An 18,754-nucleotide genomic window follows, 5' to 3' on the forward strand; every position below is an offset into this window, starting at 1 on the left:
GAAAACAGAAACTTATTTAGGATTGGTCCTAAAGCCAATGTCCCTTTCAACAAATGGAAAACTGAATCTGAGACCTAACATCTTGCAAAGGTCAACTGACGGTGCCTGAGTCAAGAGCTGCATAAATAGATAGCTGGCTCCCCCGCCATCCCCTCAGATCTGATGCTTAATGAACAGATTAGATATATCTAATCCTTAAAATTATAAGGAAGTATTAATAAAATAGAAAGTTCCAAGGATAATGGAGATTTAAATATGATGGTGTGAAGGGAGCAGGAAAAGACCTGATGTTCCATCTTAACAGTTATTGTCTTAAGGAATATATTTTTTTATTCATCATGGAAATCGTTACTGATTTCATGCATGGATCTGAGTATAAACACCCACAGTATTTATTGGATAACGCTGCCTCATGCAGCCAAATGTCACTGACCCAAAGAACAGGCATTCCTTATTTCACAACAGTAGAGCTCTCCTATAGAGACTCAGCATCTCCACACAAATTTTTAATCTTGATATTTTTATCTGACAGTGAAGTCAGGATTTAATTTCTAAACAGAGAGAAGTTGCAAGTCAGGCCTGAAAGAACTCAAGCTTTCTGATTATCATGCCCTTTCATCCTGTCCCAGCAAGTTGTATGCTTCATATGGCAATACATTCTTTATGTCCTAAAAGTCACTGTTCTCATAGACCTCCAGGCATTGGAGTGAAGTCCTGATTAATCATTGCAAAAATTACATTCTACTGGCTGTAGAAACAGCAAGGGATATGATTCAGATTGTCATTTGACTGGTTATGAATTGTTCTGATCCCCCCCCCCGCCCCGCCCCACCCCAAGGGATGATCATGCAATACTAGAATGGTATGAAGAGTAGGCAAAGTAGAGTATGAGGGGGGGGGTTTGATGTGACTCAGTGATATAGCATCTGCTTTGCATGCAGAAAGTCCCAAATTCAATTGCTAGCATCTCTAGCTCTTGGAGAGTTACTGCCAGTCAGAGTAGACTAATGGCTGATTCAGTGTAAGGCAAGTTCATGTGTTCTATGCATGAAAAATCTAAGTTTGCATATTGACCCAATTTGCTGGTTTTCTACTGATGTTCAAATGGTGTATATATTTTTAAAGTTATTCTTAGTTGTGGGTTTTTTATAATTATAATTTATGTACATTGTGAACCAATATGAATCCATGCTTGTAAGGATAGTATAGAAATATTTGAATTAATCAATTAATATATACACATGATTGGTCCACTTTGAAAAGTGTTATAGCACATATGCTGGCATGGTGCCCTTTACTCTTTTGTATTTAATACCAGGTGGAGCAAGGAGTGACATTTGAAATGGTAGTTAGGAAAGCTGTTTTCTCAACATCAAGATGAAATGATTAAAATTGCTGACATGATGATAAACAGTTAGCATTTTTGAAACATTTATTTAGGTTTTGACATTTGCAAAAGCAAAATGTTTAATGGTGTTTTCACTGTAACAAAATGTGGAGAAATGTACTGAAATTTTAAATTTGTTTTCATGGCCCATTCGTAGGTCTGTAAATTGGTAGTGATTGCAGTAGGGGGGAAACCCCTTTATTTCCCACCACCACTGTATCAGCTCATTCATATCCATTTGAAATACTCAGTCTGTGCAGATGGATGTCTATTAAATCCTAAACCAATGGAAAGTTTGCTTACTAATTGCATAGTATGAACATTTAGCACATTTCTTTCCTAACAAAATTGATCAAATTTGGACCAGTGTGGCTGTCTCTTTGACTCCAAAGTTTGTATTAGAAGTGTCAGATAGAACCACTTGTTACAATTAGATCTTTTCAGGTTGGTGACCTGAAAAGACCAGTTTCACAAGACAGATGTATAATGGAATTTGCAAGTTGTGAAGGCTACTACTTGCAAATTCCATTATACATCAGACTTGTGAAACGCAGGAATCAAGTATGGATAATTATTGACTAGAATTACCAATACTTTGTTGACAGAGTTTTGAAGAGTTTAGAGTTGTAAAGCTCCATCCAATTTAAAAAAGACAATGGGCTATCACCTATTAAAACAAAGCTGCTTGGACAGAGAAGACTTGGCCAGCTTCAAATTGTCCTTTCTTGAGCAGTATGATCCAGCATACGGTGGCAGGGCAAGTCCAAGTTTTTTTTTTTTCAATCTAGCTTTGCTCCTGCCTGCAAAACCCAGCTTTAATAACCCTCTGGTCAATGACCCAACAGAGGAAACAACTCATGGTTACTGCATGAGGATTTCAGCAGATTTTGATACAATTTATCATGATATTATTTGTGACTGTTTTAAAACATCTGGGAGTCTCAGGGATAGTCTTGGCTCCTTTATTTTAAAAACTCACAAAGAATGATAATCGGAGAAGTTGAGTCATCCACCTACTTGGAACATTCTGTGGTATTTTGTTACCATGTGTGATCAGGAAGATACATATGCACTAGGCATGTGTTAGTGTGCATGTACTCTACTTTCCAATTCAGGTCAAATCCACACTAAAATACAGTGGGCTTAAGTCAGTAATGACTCGGTGCTTGCACAGGGAACTATCTTTACCTTTTTTAAGGAAGAAATTCGGCCATCCTGGCCAGTGGCAACAGCCACTCAGGCCGGTGATCGCTCTTTGCCTCCTTGGAAGGAGGAAAGCAGAAGGCGCACCCTGGCATCCAGGGCTTAGCATTGGGGGCAGAGTCTGTAGCCTTAGCTGGCTTCTCCGCCCCGTTGCCTTCAGTTGCGCCTCGTGCTCAGCCCACCCACCTCACCCTATTGCAGTGCAGGATTAGCTGGTTGCCTTTTGGGGCCAGGTAGGAATTTTTCTCTCCTTGTCCCTGATTGGCACTTGGGAGTGGAGTTTTTTCACCTACCTTGCACTGTGAGAAGAGGAAGGTAATTGGCATGGTGGGACTGACGTAATTCCCTAGTGGCAGGATTTAAGTTAGGGGAAAATTTGAGCAGGCTGGTGAGCACCCTTGGCACCTCCCCATTGGTGGGGAATTGGGGTCTGTCAGGAGCGGCTGGCTGCTGTACGGCCCAGTTGCAAGGACAGACACCCTAGTGGGGAACCCCTGGACAAGCCAATCTCCCCCCGCTGCTGTACGGCTGGGTGGGGGAGCTTTAAAGGGGTGAACCACTTTGCCTGGCCAGGCTGGGTCCCAGCCATATGATGGATGGCTCGCACCCAGGGCAGTGGGTGTCTCGCCCAGACAGATCAGGGCGGGGTCCAGGAGTGACCCCAGGGCCTGACCTGTACCGCTAGTTAGGCCCTTGCCATAGTTTATGTTTAATTGTTGTAATTTTAATAAAGCAGCCCATTTTAGAACCCAAATACTGTGTCTGCCTTTCATTCCAACTGAGGGGGCAAACCCTCGTTCTTCCACTTCTCATTCATAGGATAAGAGGGCTGTTGGTTTAAGTTCCATAGCCATAAAAGAAGACACATTCCCCGTCCCATGCTGGATAGTGATCCACACAATTTTCTGCAAGGAATTTCTTGACAAAGTGTGGCGATGCCTCTGCAAGCCTTGACAGTACACTTATAATATAAAGTGAATTATAATTGTAGTCTTTGGGAGAAATAATGCACAAATTTGGACTGGAGAATTAGAAAACTCAGGCAGTCAGAATAATATCAAATATTCAGTACTTGCAAGCCCACCCATATTAACAAGCCCACAAAAACAAATATTCTAAACACCTACACAATGAATGCAAGAGTGAGGAGGTAAGAGGCCAAGAGGTAGAGAGACAGGGTAAAACAAGGGTTACATCTACATCTATGCATGCAGGTGCAGGAACAGTTCTATACCTGGAAGCAGTATCTGAATGTCCAGGCAGTAAATAACTCAAAAGAGAAGCAGAGCTACAGGGTGGGTATCCAGACTTTTCTTCTCATGAGTTAGGGGAAAGGTTTTTTTGGTATGAATTCTGGCCCCAATTATACAACAGAGGTCGACTCTTCTTGAGTCAAAACAAAAGATGATTTTCTTTCCAGATTGGTTGAAAGGGAAAGAGGTTCATTCAAGGTAGAGGGAATATTTCCCAAAAGGATAAGAGAGAGCGCTAGTTAGGAAGGGAGGAGGTATGTTTGACTAGGGAAGTGTGGTTTGGGAGAGCGATTCAAACTGCCGTTATTACACGATGATGACAAGATTTATTTGTAGGAAATGCAAAAGTGGATATGCACAGAATGCTAATGTAACAGGATCTCTTTGCTGCTAATGACCCACTGATTAATCCCTGAAAGGGATCATCTTGATTAATGATCTGATAGCCCAATTCAGGATTCAGCTCTATTCTTTTTGGAATGACTGTTTTCCTCAGGAGGTCTGAAGAGATTAGTCATAATCCTATTCCTTCTGCTTGGTCTCTGCTTTTTTGTGGTGTTAATGGACAGAAATGTTTTTATGGCTTCCTGCAACTTGCAGAAAGGAGCTGGTCCACATCAAGATGGCGGGGGTGGGGGTGGGGGAGAAAAATAGGACCTAGAATTCAGGTTGCTCACCTCCAGGTGGGGCTTGGCAATCTGCTGGAACTATAACTGATCTTGAGCATACAGAGATCAGTTCCTCTGGATAAAATGGCAGTTTTGAGTGGCTAATTATACTTTGCTAATGTCTCTTCTCTCACCAAACCACATCCTCTCCAGGCTCTACCCTCCCCCACACAAATCTCCAGGAATTTCCCTACCCAGTGTTGGCAGCCCAGGCCAGAATGAAAGTTGGATGGCAATAGTACTGCGATATTCAGATTGACCCTTAGTACTTTTAAATATATGTATGAAGCTATACTTAGTGATAGTTCATTGTTCTCAGTATCCTGATGAAACCAGCTCTATAGTTCTTTATTTCATTGATAATATTTATTTTTTACAATATTTATATTAATAATATTTATATGTCTTTGGAAAAGGAGCCTGCAGGTCTGTCTCTATTTTGAAACACTGTTTAAAAGCCATGGATGAAGATGAAAAAACTGAAACTGAATTTGCACAAGATGCTGGAAAGGAATTCATCTGCTTTGCAAGAGATGGAGTTTTTTGAGTCCCTAGTAGGTAAAGCATGTTGGAATTCTGTTGGACCCAGGCTTAATTTTGAAAGGCAGATTGCATTTCCTAAAGTTGCCCTTCTCACATCTTCATATTGTACAGAGATTCTTACCACTCCTAAGTAGCTATGCTGATCCATAGATAGTATCCAAGTTGAGTCTTGGTGGGTTCTGAGATTTCATTGTGGAAACTGACTTCACTGGAAGTGGCTTTTGAACAGTTATAAATTATTTTAAATAGTTTTAATTATTTTAATTGTTAGCTTTTAATTATTGATGCTGTCTGTTTTTATTGGATTTGTTCGTTATTATGTTAGCAGCTTTGAATACAGGAAGAGTGGAGCACATTTTGCTTTAATGATCTGATATATTAATTAACCAGTTATTAACAGCTCCATTTTAACTCTTTCAGTGTAATCCTAAAGAGAGTTACTCCAAAGTAAGCCCCTTGAAGTCAATGGGCTTAGACTGGAGTAACTCTTCTTAGGATTGCACTGTTTAAATGCTTTGACATTTTTATATTTTCATACACAGGGCACAATCCTGAGGGGCCCCGCAGCAGGGTTTGCTTGCACATGTGAGCAGCAGGGTAGCACTAGGGTGCATATCTGGCTTATGCCGGCGTAAGTGTGAGATATACCAGTGTAGCAGCTAGTTGGCTTCCTGAGCACTTCCCTCTCCTTAGGATTGCACGGTACATTTTGTAAGGGAAGGTTTTAGAAACAAACCAACATTTTGAATATTCTTCTCATCTGTTTATTGGGTCATTTATCTGGATCTGCATTTTTGATCAACATTTTTTCAAAATATTTGACTAGAATGAATACAAACTAAGATGTTGCTTACTCTTTGTTATTTATTATAGCATTTATTTGTTCCATTTCTTTCATATGAATCCACAGGCATTTTTTAGAATGTATACTTATTAAACTCAGAAGTCCTCAGGAAATTAGATTTCACAGGTACTCTGCATAAAGTTAATCCTGGATCTTCATATTTCTGAATCTAGTCTTTCATTAAATGCCAAAAAATAAGACAGGCTTTATAATATATCTGGAAGACGAACAGACCTTAGCTTTGGCTGTCAGTCCACATGGACTGCTGCTGCCAACACCAAATTATTAGCACAAATAGCAACTGTATGAAATAAAAATTGCTTTCACAGCAGCTTTCAGCTGACACTTGCGGGTCATATTCTGTTTTTAGCAACATAGTTGTGTGACCAAGAGTAGACTCTAGCTTACAGTGTTAACCTGTTTTTGTGATGGGATGTTTACAATCATATGCTTTTCTAAGTTACCTGTTACAGGTGCCATTGAACTTTTTAATTTCACAAAATGCAGACTACTACCCCAATGAAGACAAAATGGCCATTTATTCCACAGGAACTTTATAAGTCTAGATTTTTGAACAATATTAGTCAATGACATTATCATGGATGTGGATTATGACAGCCAGGGCCGGATCTAGCGCTCCCGGCGCCCGGGGCAACGCTTGCCGGCCCGCGCACGTGCTCCTGACGCGGCGTGATGACGTCATTTTGATGACATCATCACGCTGTGTGCCGGAGGCAGCACAGGGGGCTGAGAAGCTGCCCACGCCATTCGCTTCAGAAGCGAATGGCGCGGTCGGCTTTGCAGCCCCCCATGCTGTCTTTCGCCTGCCCCGTGGAACAGGGGGCGACCGGCTTGCCGCGCGCCCTCTGTCCTGCGGAGCAAGCAAAAGGCAGTGAGGGAGGCTGCGAGGCTGTCCGCGCCATGCGCCTGCCACGCGTGAAAGGGGGTGGCCGGCTGCCCCCTCTCCTGCGGGGCAAGCGAGTGGCATGGGCGGCCGCGCTGCCCTTTGCCTGCCCTGCAGGACAGGGGGTGCACTGCAAGCCAGCCGCCCCCTGTCCCGCGGGGCAAGCAAAAGGCAGCGTGGGAGCCTGTGAGGCTGCCCACGCCATGCACCTGCCCCGCGGGACAGGGGGCGGCCGGCTTCCCCCTCTCCTGCAGGGCAAGTGAATGGCGTGGGCGGCCGCGCTGCCCTTTTCCTGCCCTGCAGGACAGGGGGTGCACGGCAAGCTAGCCGCCCCCTGTCCCGCGGGGCAAGCAAAAGGCAGCACGGCTGCCCATGCTGCCGCCTGCACGCACTGGGAGCTGCTTCCGGCGCCCCCTCCCTGGCGGCGCTGGGGGCAGACTACCCCCCTGGCCCCCCTCTAGATCCGGCCCTGATGACAGCACTATTACTACTTTCATCACAATCACTGGTAGTGTTTCCGTCTTTTTCTTAACAGCCAATAGAGTGTTATGTGCTGTACAAAACACAGAAATGGTACATTCCTTTGCAGACAATTTCATTTGAGATAAACAAGACAACGACACTTAGGAACTGAGGTAGAATTTGAATGGTTAGTTAAGAACAGAAGTACAGAAAATGATAGGGCAATCTAGGAAATGTTTTCTTAAGATAGAAATAACAAGGAAAATAAGAGATGTTATATACACATGGCTTTTTTTCTGGAAAAAGAGGTAGTGGAACTGAGTGGGTTGCCCTCGCAGAAAATGGTTACATGGCTGGTGGCCCTGCCCCCTGATCTCCAGACAGAGGGGAGTTTGGATTGCCCTCCGCGCCACATGGCGCGGAGGGCAATCTAAATTCCCCTCTGTCTGGAGATCAGAGGGCGGGGCCACCAGCCATGTGACCATTTTCAAGAGGTTCCGGAACTCCGTTCCACCGCGTTCCTGCTGAAAAAAAGCCCTGTATATACATAAGAAGGAATCTGGATTTGGGAAAAGATGTTGGGGACTAATCAGCTTCCATCATAGGTTAGATCAAGTTCGCCTAGAGTTTTCCTTCTGATTGGTCACCATGGGTCTGCATGTTATTGGCAGGGTACATGAGCTTGGTCAGAAACTGTATCACTAGGCATTTTTGCTACTGATTTATTGGCCTCTTGGTTTATATGACAAGTGGTAACAACATGATTTTTAAGACAATGTACTTATAATTTGAAAAATGTAGATGTTGTCTAGCTGCCTTTGGATGCAGTCATTGTTTAAGTTGCAAGGGTATATTTGACATTGCTTGGCCTGCTGTTTAAAAGACGAATCTAGAAGAACTTGAAAATATGATCTCTCCCAAAAGGTCATGTCCTCTGATGTTTTTGATAAATGTAATATGTAAAACTTCTGTTATTTATTTGCCCCCCCCCAAAAAATTCCTTTGCTTTCTTTTTATAACCCAGTAATACTCGCTTTATAAGAAGGTCTGCTATATCAAGTTTGTTGAATGTCTAGGATGGAATTTTTTACAGTAAAAAAGACAGTTGCTAATAAAATTGTGAAATATTCATCATTTTAAAGGGTTTTTTTCCCCTCTCCTTCTGTCTACGTATGGGCTGTTTTCAGAATTTGAACCTTGACCTCTCTTATTCAGTGCCAGAATTCAAAATTTGAGTCTTCATACCCACAAGCCAAACTTGACGGACAGCTTGGAGCCTTCTCTGCCAGAGCTCTAAACAGAAGTCTGTGAATCCCACTGCCTTTGATGAACAATGACTATGTATCTTGTTCAGATTCCAGGAAGCAATCCTGTCTAAAATATTATGACATACTGTATTTCTTTTTATGAGATATTCACAGCCAGAGGTTATTGTAGTTTTATGCTATTGTGTCTATACACTGGATAAGATCACATGAATTGTGGAGCTTTGTTTGGTATTCATGGTTCTATTTTTTAAAAAGCATGAGATTTAAATAATTCTAGCATTGGCCTTATATACTCCCCCCCCCCAAAACCACCCATGCTGTGCATTTTTACAAAAATATAACTTGATTAAATACATCTATTGATTGCTCAGTGGACAGGCAGATGGAAGCAGAAAATGAAGGACATATCAATGGCTCTGATAGCTTATGGGTAGGGGGGAAACACTACAGTTCTGTAATCCCAACCAAGTACTGTGATTGGAAAACATTGCACAAATTTACAATACCATCTTAGAGTTACTCCATTTTAAGTTCACTAACTTCAGCAGATTTAGAAGAGTAAGACCGCAATCCTGAGAAGAGTTACGCCAATCTAAGCCCACTGAAAATAATGGGCTTAGACTGGAGTAACTCTTCTCAGGATTGCACTGTAAAACTCATCTTATTGTGTCACTGTTAGAGACATTAGTAAGGTGAAATTCCATGGATATTCTCCCCGCCCCCATCACCTACATCAGTTTTTCTCTGTTGTCCAGACACAGTTCACAGTGTTCTTGATGACAATATTGACCTGGAAAGTCTGTAACATAAAGTTCCCAATGTATATTTTTTATTTTGGCTGATGATTAGCAGAAGTGGGCCTAAGGTTTTATCTGACAATCCTTGATGGATTGTTGTTCAGGGGTTTAAGAGAAGAACACAAATTTTGCTCAATGTCCTCAGCATTTGAAATATGATACCCTCACCCAGAGAAACAGTTGCAATTTGAATGGAGACAGAGATCGAGTCAATCAAAAAGAACAGTAATTTTTAAGCTAGTAATAGGGTGTGGCTGCCTAATGGTTGTGTTGCCTACTTTTGAAATCTGCTTGCTTCTAATAGATTCTATTTGTTTGTAAAACAGATCTTACAAGTACATTATAAATTACTAATCTATTTCTTGCCCAAAGGAAACTAACTCTTTAGCAATGCACCTGGACTTCCTATCGCTCAGTGCTTAACAACTTCTGAGGAATCGACAGTCACTGCTTATGAACAGTCACCATTATATACATATACCAAAAGGTTACTATTAGACATGGGCATGAATTGAAATATGAATCAAATTGCGTGATGAATCAGGACGATTCATGTATCACGAAAATGGTGTTTCATGAAATCCACAACTTTGGGGGCCAATTCATTCAATTTATAAACGCTTCATGATGCCGGACAGGCTGGCACCGATCCATTGATTCCCTAAGCAACATAGGCCTGGAATGTCTGCAGACCTTTTGTTGCCGTGGAAACCCCAATCTTAGTCCACATAACCTTGATAGGCAGCTCTCCCTGACAACCTGAGAGCTGAGCAATGCAGGTCTGCACAAGTTTACCTGGGAACTGTAGTCAGAGACTCCTTCCCCTCTCTGTTTTCCTTTTCTGTTTTTAAGAACAGGATGGTGGAGCAGCAGTGGCGGCGGCAGCCTCAGCAGCTCCTTCTGTTGCTGCTCGCTGCTTGCCAACTTCAGGATCCCTTCCCTGACTCTCTACCTCCTGTCCTCCTGCTGCTCTGACATGCCTTCCCACCCTCCCCCACCCCCATGCTCCTCAGAGCGGATCCTGAGCAGATCTGCTCTACTCAGCTTTTCCTTTGAGAACTTGGAGGTGGGAGGAGGACATAGTCCGCCCTTAGCCCACCTGGCAGGGAGGGCGGACTAAAAACTAATATAATAAATAAATAAATAAATAATGTCAGAGCAGCAGGAGGATGGGAAGGAAAAGTCAGCAAAGAGAACCTGAATAGAGGAAAACCCAAGCAGATCCATTCTGTTTGACTTTTCTTCCAGCAGTGGCAGAAAGCAGGAGGCCAGGAGGATGGGAGGGAAAAGTCAGCAAAGAGAGCCTGAAGTGAGCTACTTGGAGGGTTGTTGGAGGAGAGCCTGCTGAAGTCTCCATGCGAGTTTGGCATTTCTGGGTATGAAGGGGACCGTTGTAGGGCTCCGGGATCTGATGAATCACAAACCAAACAAATCATTTTGCGAAATGGGACAATTTCGTGAAAGTTCGTAGTTCATGTTTCATGGAACGCAATGAACCATGAAACTCAGCGTTCATTCCCCCCCCCCCCCCCATTTCGAGTCCATCTCTAGTTACTATCTGTATGTCATAAATCCACAGGGGAATAAAGACAAATAGAGAGATATTCTCATTGGCATCTTTGAAACCAAGACTCACTCAAAAGTATCAAAACAAAGTCATCCACTTTAATGCACTCCAGCAAAACACAAGTCTCATCACTAGAACTATGATCTTAACAATCATCCTTGAAAGCTGAGATCTATGATAGCAAATTACTCCTGAGTTTAAAGTGGAGGAAAGCCCTGTGAAATCATCCTAAATGGATTACCTTGTCAATGTGTATTACGAAAAACTCATGGAACTAAAGAAAAAAATTAATATGAATTTCACTTCCCAAATATTAATTTTATTTCATTTAAGAGAAATCCAAACCATCCACCATGCTATAGATAAAAGAGGGGTTTTTTTTGTTTTACTTGTTTCTTTTCAATGAAATGAAGAAACAATAAGCAGATCATCCTCCATCCAACTATTAAATCATCTAGGCCCAGATTTGGTTCCCCCCCCCCAGTAAATAAAACCAACTGCTAGTGCTGTCTTCCCCCACATTTGTATTCTATTTTTGTTAGTCAATATGCTTGATAAATTGAAATATAGGCTATACCATTGACATTTAAAAGTGACACCTTTTCGTTCTTTTGAAGAAACCTCGTTTCATAATTTTAACAGTTATTTGCTTTGTTTATAAGGAAGAAAGCTGTTTTTATTGCCTAATAAAATGTGAGCAAGATGTGTGGATCTACCATACTGGGAAAATCTCAAGGACATGCTACTATGTGGCCCACACAATTCCATAGTTGTATCACAAATTTGGAACCTATGCAGATAGTATAGACTACCCTATCCCTCTGTTGTGCTGGAATTCAATCTGAGGAAGAGTAAAAAAAAAAAGTGTGAAGAAATTTATGTAATAAAAAATTCCAGTAAATGGTATCTGTGTGTACAATTTGCACATGCAAGTAAAGATCCCCAAGGATCCATACTGAGCCCTTTCTCTTGTACATTAGCTCTTAGCTGAAGCAGCCATGCATGCTTTATACTGGGTATACTGCAACATGCCAGCATATTGTATGAACATTCCTGTGCTTTATACAGGGTTATTCAGCTGCCAGCAGTTGCCAGTGAAAGGATACACTGGGAAATTGGGAGATGAGCAGAGACCAAAGAAAAAGGGGGACCAGATATATCAGTGATGCGGGGGGCTGCAGTATTAGTGGGCAGGTACTGACCATGATGTCAGCAGTGCTTTTATGGTGCTGACCTAGCAGTCGCAATGACTACTTTTATACATGCAAGACAATGCACTTTGAATGCACTTCGGCAATTGTTTGCTATTTGTTTAGTAAATTGCTAAAGTGCATTGAAATTGAATTATTCAGCATGTGTGAAAGAAGTCTCTCTCTGCTACTACTTCTCAATGCTCATCAGTAGGTGTGCTGGATCCCCTTTTCCCTTGAAAACCATGCAGCACCACAAGCTTCTTGAACATGTGAACTTACAAAGCTGTCTGAGACAGCCAGAAATCTTTCTCAGCCCTGCCACATGAACTTCTTTAGCTATACATGACAGGCATTTGCGGGCCCAGCTTGATATGGCCCGGGACTCCCAAGCAGAATAACACACTGACGCTTGCTTTGGATAAAATAGGCCACAACTTTATTGATTACAGTGTAAAAGAGCCATGGCAGCGTAGGGCACGGATCCCAGCATCGGCAGACCTGCCTGCCCACCAATGACTCTCTACCCTATCAGCCCGCCTGCTGAAAAGGGGACACCATGGGATGACAGATGAGGAAGCCACACTGGGCGGTAGCCTCTGCGTGGTCCCCCGTCACCTGAACGCAGGGTTGTTCTGTCAGCACCCCGAGCTGGGCTTACCACTGCCAAGCCTGGTCCAAGACCCCTTATGGGGATCTCCTCTATGGGGAAACAGTGCACACAGGCCCTTTCCCCCCACCCAAGGGATCGGTGCCCAATGCCCAAACCGCTCATTGAAAGTTGTGACAAATAACATATTAACATTCACCATACAGCCCAATCATGCTTGCCTCAGAATATATTAAAACAGCAATACCGTCGTCAGCCACACATAACCGTATAACCATAGTAACTTCTAACTTAATCCTGCGGAGGGTGGGTGGGGATCGCTGTTCCGGAGCCGACTGCGTCCAGGGGAGGCCGGCCCCGAACCTTATAGAGGACGGGAGGACCTGAGTGAAAACTCTTTCACTCAGGTCGGGCAATGGCTCCTGCCCCCTGCAGCTCCCAGCCGGCTGCTCTGATTGGCCGGCTGGGAACATTTCAAACCCACGCTCTCAGCCCAAGGCTGCAAGCGTGTTTTTTGCTGGGGCCGGCACAGACGCCGCTCCTGCTTTCTCTTCCCTGGCCACGCGGGCCCACAAACGCCAGCCCAGGTAAGTTCGGGGCCGGGGCTTCATTTGAGAATCTCTTCATGAAAATGATGTCGCTATAGTACTAAACTGTGGCCCCCTTCCCAGAGCACCCCCTCACTGGCTTCCCTGGCAGCAGAAACCCCCCTCTTCTCCACTTGTACTCTCTGTGAAGCAGAAAATATTATTCTCTGCCATAAACTTAGTTAAAATCAGCCAAATCCTGTCAATATATAATCATGCACTATTAGTATTACCAATGGTAAATTCCTGCCAAGTAAACTATAGCGAACAGTGCCAATGACAGATAAAACCTTTTGCTTTCCATTGGAAGCTATTTCCACAACTGATAACAAAAAAAGCACTGAGAACTCTGACATAGAATAATGAGATTAATTTTAAAAACAGGTTCAGCTTTAGATGTTATGTCCACAGGCAAGGACATGATTATTGTTATTGTCTTGAAAGAAAATTAAAAGTTTATGTTGATGGAAAACAAACCTGCTAGAGACATGCAATGATGTTGGAAATTAAGCAAATGGAAGAATTATTTTAAATTGATAGGCAAAACATTATGGAGTATGTTTTAGGAGGATTTTCGAGAGATTGGGTGAATGGCTGATACTGCTTTCATTGAGATTCCTGTTGCTAAAATATTGCAGAGTGAGCCCAGAATTTCCTAGACTTGGCTGCTGGGAACCTGACTTGACTTTACCTATCAGGCAAGTTGTAGGACATGAAATCAGTTAAAACTATTTTATGTTCCACGTTGCGTTTAAGGAGAAGCTGAGGTTTTATGCCTACCGACAATTTCCCATGCAAGAGAGTACTTTTTATGTATTATAACAGGGTTTTCATCATGTGATTGCACAGCTTGGTAGTGCCATACACTGTTTGAACACATGCACTGAACAGCCAAGATGACAGATGCCAACAACTTTTTGTTTCTGAGTTTCCTGATTTTTGTACAACAAAAAATGTCAACTTTAAATAGTGCTGAAATGCTGATGGGGAAAAATAGCACTTCTTTCCTATACATTCTAGAGGGGAAATGGTAAAATGTGATACACTTAGTTAAAAGTTCACATGATGAGAGATTTGTAAAGGAGGGCAACTTCAGCACAGCTTTAGAAGTATAAATTCCTACCCATGAATTTTTGGTGGGGATTCATCTGTAGAACTGTACAGTAATAGATTGAATTAATTTACTGCTCACTTAATGTAGTGCAGAGTACTAAAAAGTGGAGCATGTGATAAGTACCCATATGGTTTCTAGCATTCATACAGAATACAGTATATAATCCCGTTTGATTTGATTTTTGTAAAGAGTAGAATATGCAGTTGTAAATTTCTAATAAAAATCCCAAACAAACCATGTCCCATTCAGAGATACTGGACCAGTCCTATATTATTTCAACAGTCTTCTGATCTGATTACTATTCTGGTACAGACTATCTGGTTTGGTTTCTGGAAAAGTGGTAGGGGGTGGGGCATTGAGGGCCAAAAGTGAATCAGGAGATATATGTGACATGTCACTATTGTACTGTCTCACAGACTTAGGGAGAACTTCCTGACTATATAACCATGGGTTCTAATTGTTTCCATTATCTGGGGCCACTATGTAAGCAGGAGAAGTGCTTCATCACTTCCATCCACTGTAATGGAGCACCAGTAGGGAGGGATCAAGGCATACATGTTATATAAGTCCTTCCCCATGACAGTGCCAGCCGGTACATCTGCCCTGCAGGCAGCAAAAATAAGGTTTCACTTGTACACATTGGTAGAAATGCATGATGAATAGGGGGTAGAGGAAGAAGCCAAGACTTCTTCCTACTGTAGGATAAGCAGGCATTGGCCATGCTGTTAAACACCACACATGACGCTCAGCTGCCAGATGGAAATACTTTGCTTGTACTAAATGGTAGGCAGCATTTTGGAGATGAGGGTGTAAAGGCAGGTGCCCAGGCATCCTCTCATGGAGACAAACTAGGGATGTATTTATTCATTTTAAACTGGCCTTGCTATGAACACAATTCTTTGGGGAGAGAATTTAAACCTGTAAAACAGAAATGCAGTGGACAGCTTGGTCTTTTCCACGTGGGGTTTTCCCATCAGTTCTGGCCTCATGCTGCATTGAATTCTCTCCAGAGTTCTGTAAACATGATTGAAATACCCAGCAGCGGCGCCAGGGTTTTCGGCGCCTGTAGCCGGCCGGTGGGCCGGGCGCCCCTGCACGCCCGCACCAGCCTGCGTGATGACGTCACATGTGACGTTATCACGGGTGCACGCACGCCGTCAGCCCGACCACTGCAGCGGGTGGCTGGGACGGCACGCGGGTGGCCTTCAGAGCTCTCCTGCATGGTTGCCCTGCACCTCCGCAGATGCCTGCCCGTGGCTGCTGCGCCTGGCCGGGGGTGTGTGCTGGCAGCTGTGCGGGGTGGGAGGGCTAGGAGGCTGCAGCTCCATGGCACATGCTCCCAGCCCCCACGCCTCCTCTGGCACCCCCTACGGCACCCCGCACCCTGAGGCTACCGCCTACCTGTCCACAACGGGTGCGCCGGCCCTGGAAATACCCCAATTCAGTCTCCAACCTGCTTTCCAGACTTTTTTGCATTCCACATGAAGAAAGGCAACATCTGCCACAGGATCAATCTTTCCACAGCATTTCTCCCTCCCCACATACTCTGATTTCTTTTTCCAGCCAAGTCAAACCACTTTTTTGAAGTGCAGAATGTTTTATTTGATGTGAGGCCTGGCCCATTCATCTGTCCCTTTATTCCTCTGCTTCCTGATTGGTTGAATAGCAACGAATCAATTTTTCCCTGATTTTTTAAAAATTTAAATAGCAACGTTATAACGTTAGTGCCTTAAAAAAAACCTTTCAGCTTCAGAGGGGGTTGAAATGCTACAATATGACTAACACAAAAAGTGTAGAGGATAGTTCTATTAATGGGTACTGGTCGTGATGACTAAGGGGAACTTCCCTATCCAGAAGTAGTAAACTTTGAACTCTAATGCTAGGAGACAACATCAGGGAATGTCTTAGCCTCTGTATTCAAGTACAAACAGGCATTCTCTAACTAGCTACTAGGTTAGATCCTTGAACATATGCACAAGATTCCTCCCACACCTGGCTGCCCATTCCCAAGCATGAGACTAAAGGGTATGCGGTCTGCTCATCACCAGAGATAGTCCTCAAAACTCAGTCCTCACCCAGCAAGAATATGTGCTGTCTCACTGAGGCAGCCAGAACTGAGTTGCTGCTCCATTTCCCTCCAGCATCCCATCTCCCCTCTGAAAGGTAGTTGGATGTTGGGGCAGCGCTCCCATAAGCTAAGGGATGAAACAGCTGAGTGGCTGTTTTACCTCTCAGGGGCAGGACAACCTCCTGTTCATCAAGAGTGGCAGGACTCTAATCTGGAGAGCCAGGTTTGATTCCCTATTCCTCCACTTGAAGCCAGCTGGGTGACATTGGGTCAGTCACAGCCCTTCCAGAGCTCTCTCAATCCTACCCACCTCCCAGGGTGATTGCCATGAGGGCAATAATAACACACTTTGTAAACTGCTCTGAGAGAGTTTTAAGTTGTCCTGAAGGGCGGTATATAAATCAAATGTTGTTGTTGTTGTTGTTGTTACAAATTCCAACAAAGTTCTAATTTTCCTCATGATGATTACATCAATGCTTTTTTTGAAAAATCAAAAATCATTTTTTTTAAAAATCTCTCTTTTTGGTTCCCCTTATTACTGGTGCCCTAAGCACATATTAATCTGCCTTTTGGGTATCCAGCCCTGGATGGACCACCGGTTTGATCCAGCAAGACGCCTCTTACGTCCTTATGACGTGATGTGAGAGTTAAGTGATGAGGAAGTGATGTTTAGTGATAATTAAATGCTGATTAAGCATCCAAGATCTGGTAACATCGGTCATTTCACATAAAAGTAATAAGAACTTTGTCCCTGACACAAATTGTTTCCTCCTGCCCTACTTGCTGTTCATGTGTAAAGAAGCCAACTAGAATGCATGGTTCAGGGAAGACAAACTACATGTGTTTAAAGCATATTTTCTCCCAGCCAAGCTCTGATATAGGAAGTTAGCTAGGTTGGGAGAGACATGCTGAAAGAAACAGCTGAGCAAGACAGTTTGGGAATGGGGGACAGTTCCCACCCCTGCATGTCCCATTTCTGTTAAAAAAAAAGCCCAAGACCTTTTCCTCTTATTTATTGAGGGCCCTGGGAAGGAAGAAGAAATCTCACAAGCCAAGTCCCCATGCCTGTTCTGTAAATAAGAATTTTAATTATCTATAGAAAAGGAATGTTTTATGCTAGTGATGTGAAATTTGGAAAGGAGACTTCCTTGGCTAAATGAGTGCAATTTGGTGCGTAAGGACAAAATTACATCTAGAAACGTGTTTCCTATTGAAATCAGAGTAAACAGACTGATTTCAGTGCAAACATGCAGAGCAAGTGTCTGCATGCAAGCCCACCTATCAAAGGAAGTGGGCGTATGCATGTGCACTTCCTGTGCACATTAACACTGTGTGGACAACTTGGCAATCATGTGGAGGGGTGAGGAGCGGCCAGCATGTTTGTGCCCATGCTCTGTCCCAACACAATGAGTAAATTTGCAGACAGGTTATCTGCATAGATCTCTTATCATAATGTGCAAAAAAGCTATATATAACACAGAGATCATTTTCATATTTGTCTTTTTTTTAAAAAGATTTGTATGATTCTTTATAGTATAAGCTGGCAGCTTTACATTTTTGAAAAAAAGTAAACCTCATTATCTAAGAAGGGTGAAGTAAGATGAACCATTTCATGACTGCTGATGTTGTTTCTCTGAAATGCCTTGTTTTCTACTGCAAGCGTTTTTCATAGTACTTTAATGGCAACATTGTCAAATGCTTTTTTTCAAAGTTGTAGTTTGCTGGCATGAAAGTATATCATATATTAATATAGGAAAAAACACGGGAAAGTTGTTTCATCTTAATTCAAGGCATAAATTTGAAATGCCAATTGAATACAACAACAGTCATTCTTTGTCAGTGTTCATGGCCTGGCTATTTCATCTCTGATTACTTAACATCTTTTTCTTATTCCTGATTTCTGGTACGGCCACCATAACTACGTCTGCCTTTTTAAAGCAAAATACAATTGATTCACTTCACTCTAAAACGTATAATGAAGGTCACTAGTTGCATTCTTACCCATTTGTGTATGCTCACTAGCTTCTGTACTGAGCTGAGGTGTTAGCTACAGCAGAGTTACAAACTGGAAGAAACATTGACAGACAGTAGGAGACAAAAAAGGCACAGGAAATTGAACTGGGCCTGGGATCAGTGGAATGCCAAGCTTGGAAGCAGTCCCCCCCCCCCTTGTATCTGAAGGTTTTGCTTTCTGTTTTCTTTTTCTTGTATGATCAGATCCTTCTGTCTCGCATTGGTGATCCAGTCTTGAAACCAAACTTTCTTTTCTAGGGTTGCCTCCTTTGTTCC

Source organism: Eublepharis macularius, chromosome 7 (assembly GCF_028583425.1).
Source record: "Eublepharis macularius isolate TG4126 chromosome 7, MPM_Emac_v1.0, whole genome shotgun sequence".
Taxonomy (NCBI): domain Eukaryota; kingdom Metazoa; phylum Chordata; class Lepidosauria; order Squamata; family Eublepharidae; genus Eublepharis; species Eublepharis macularius.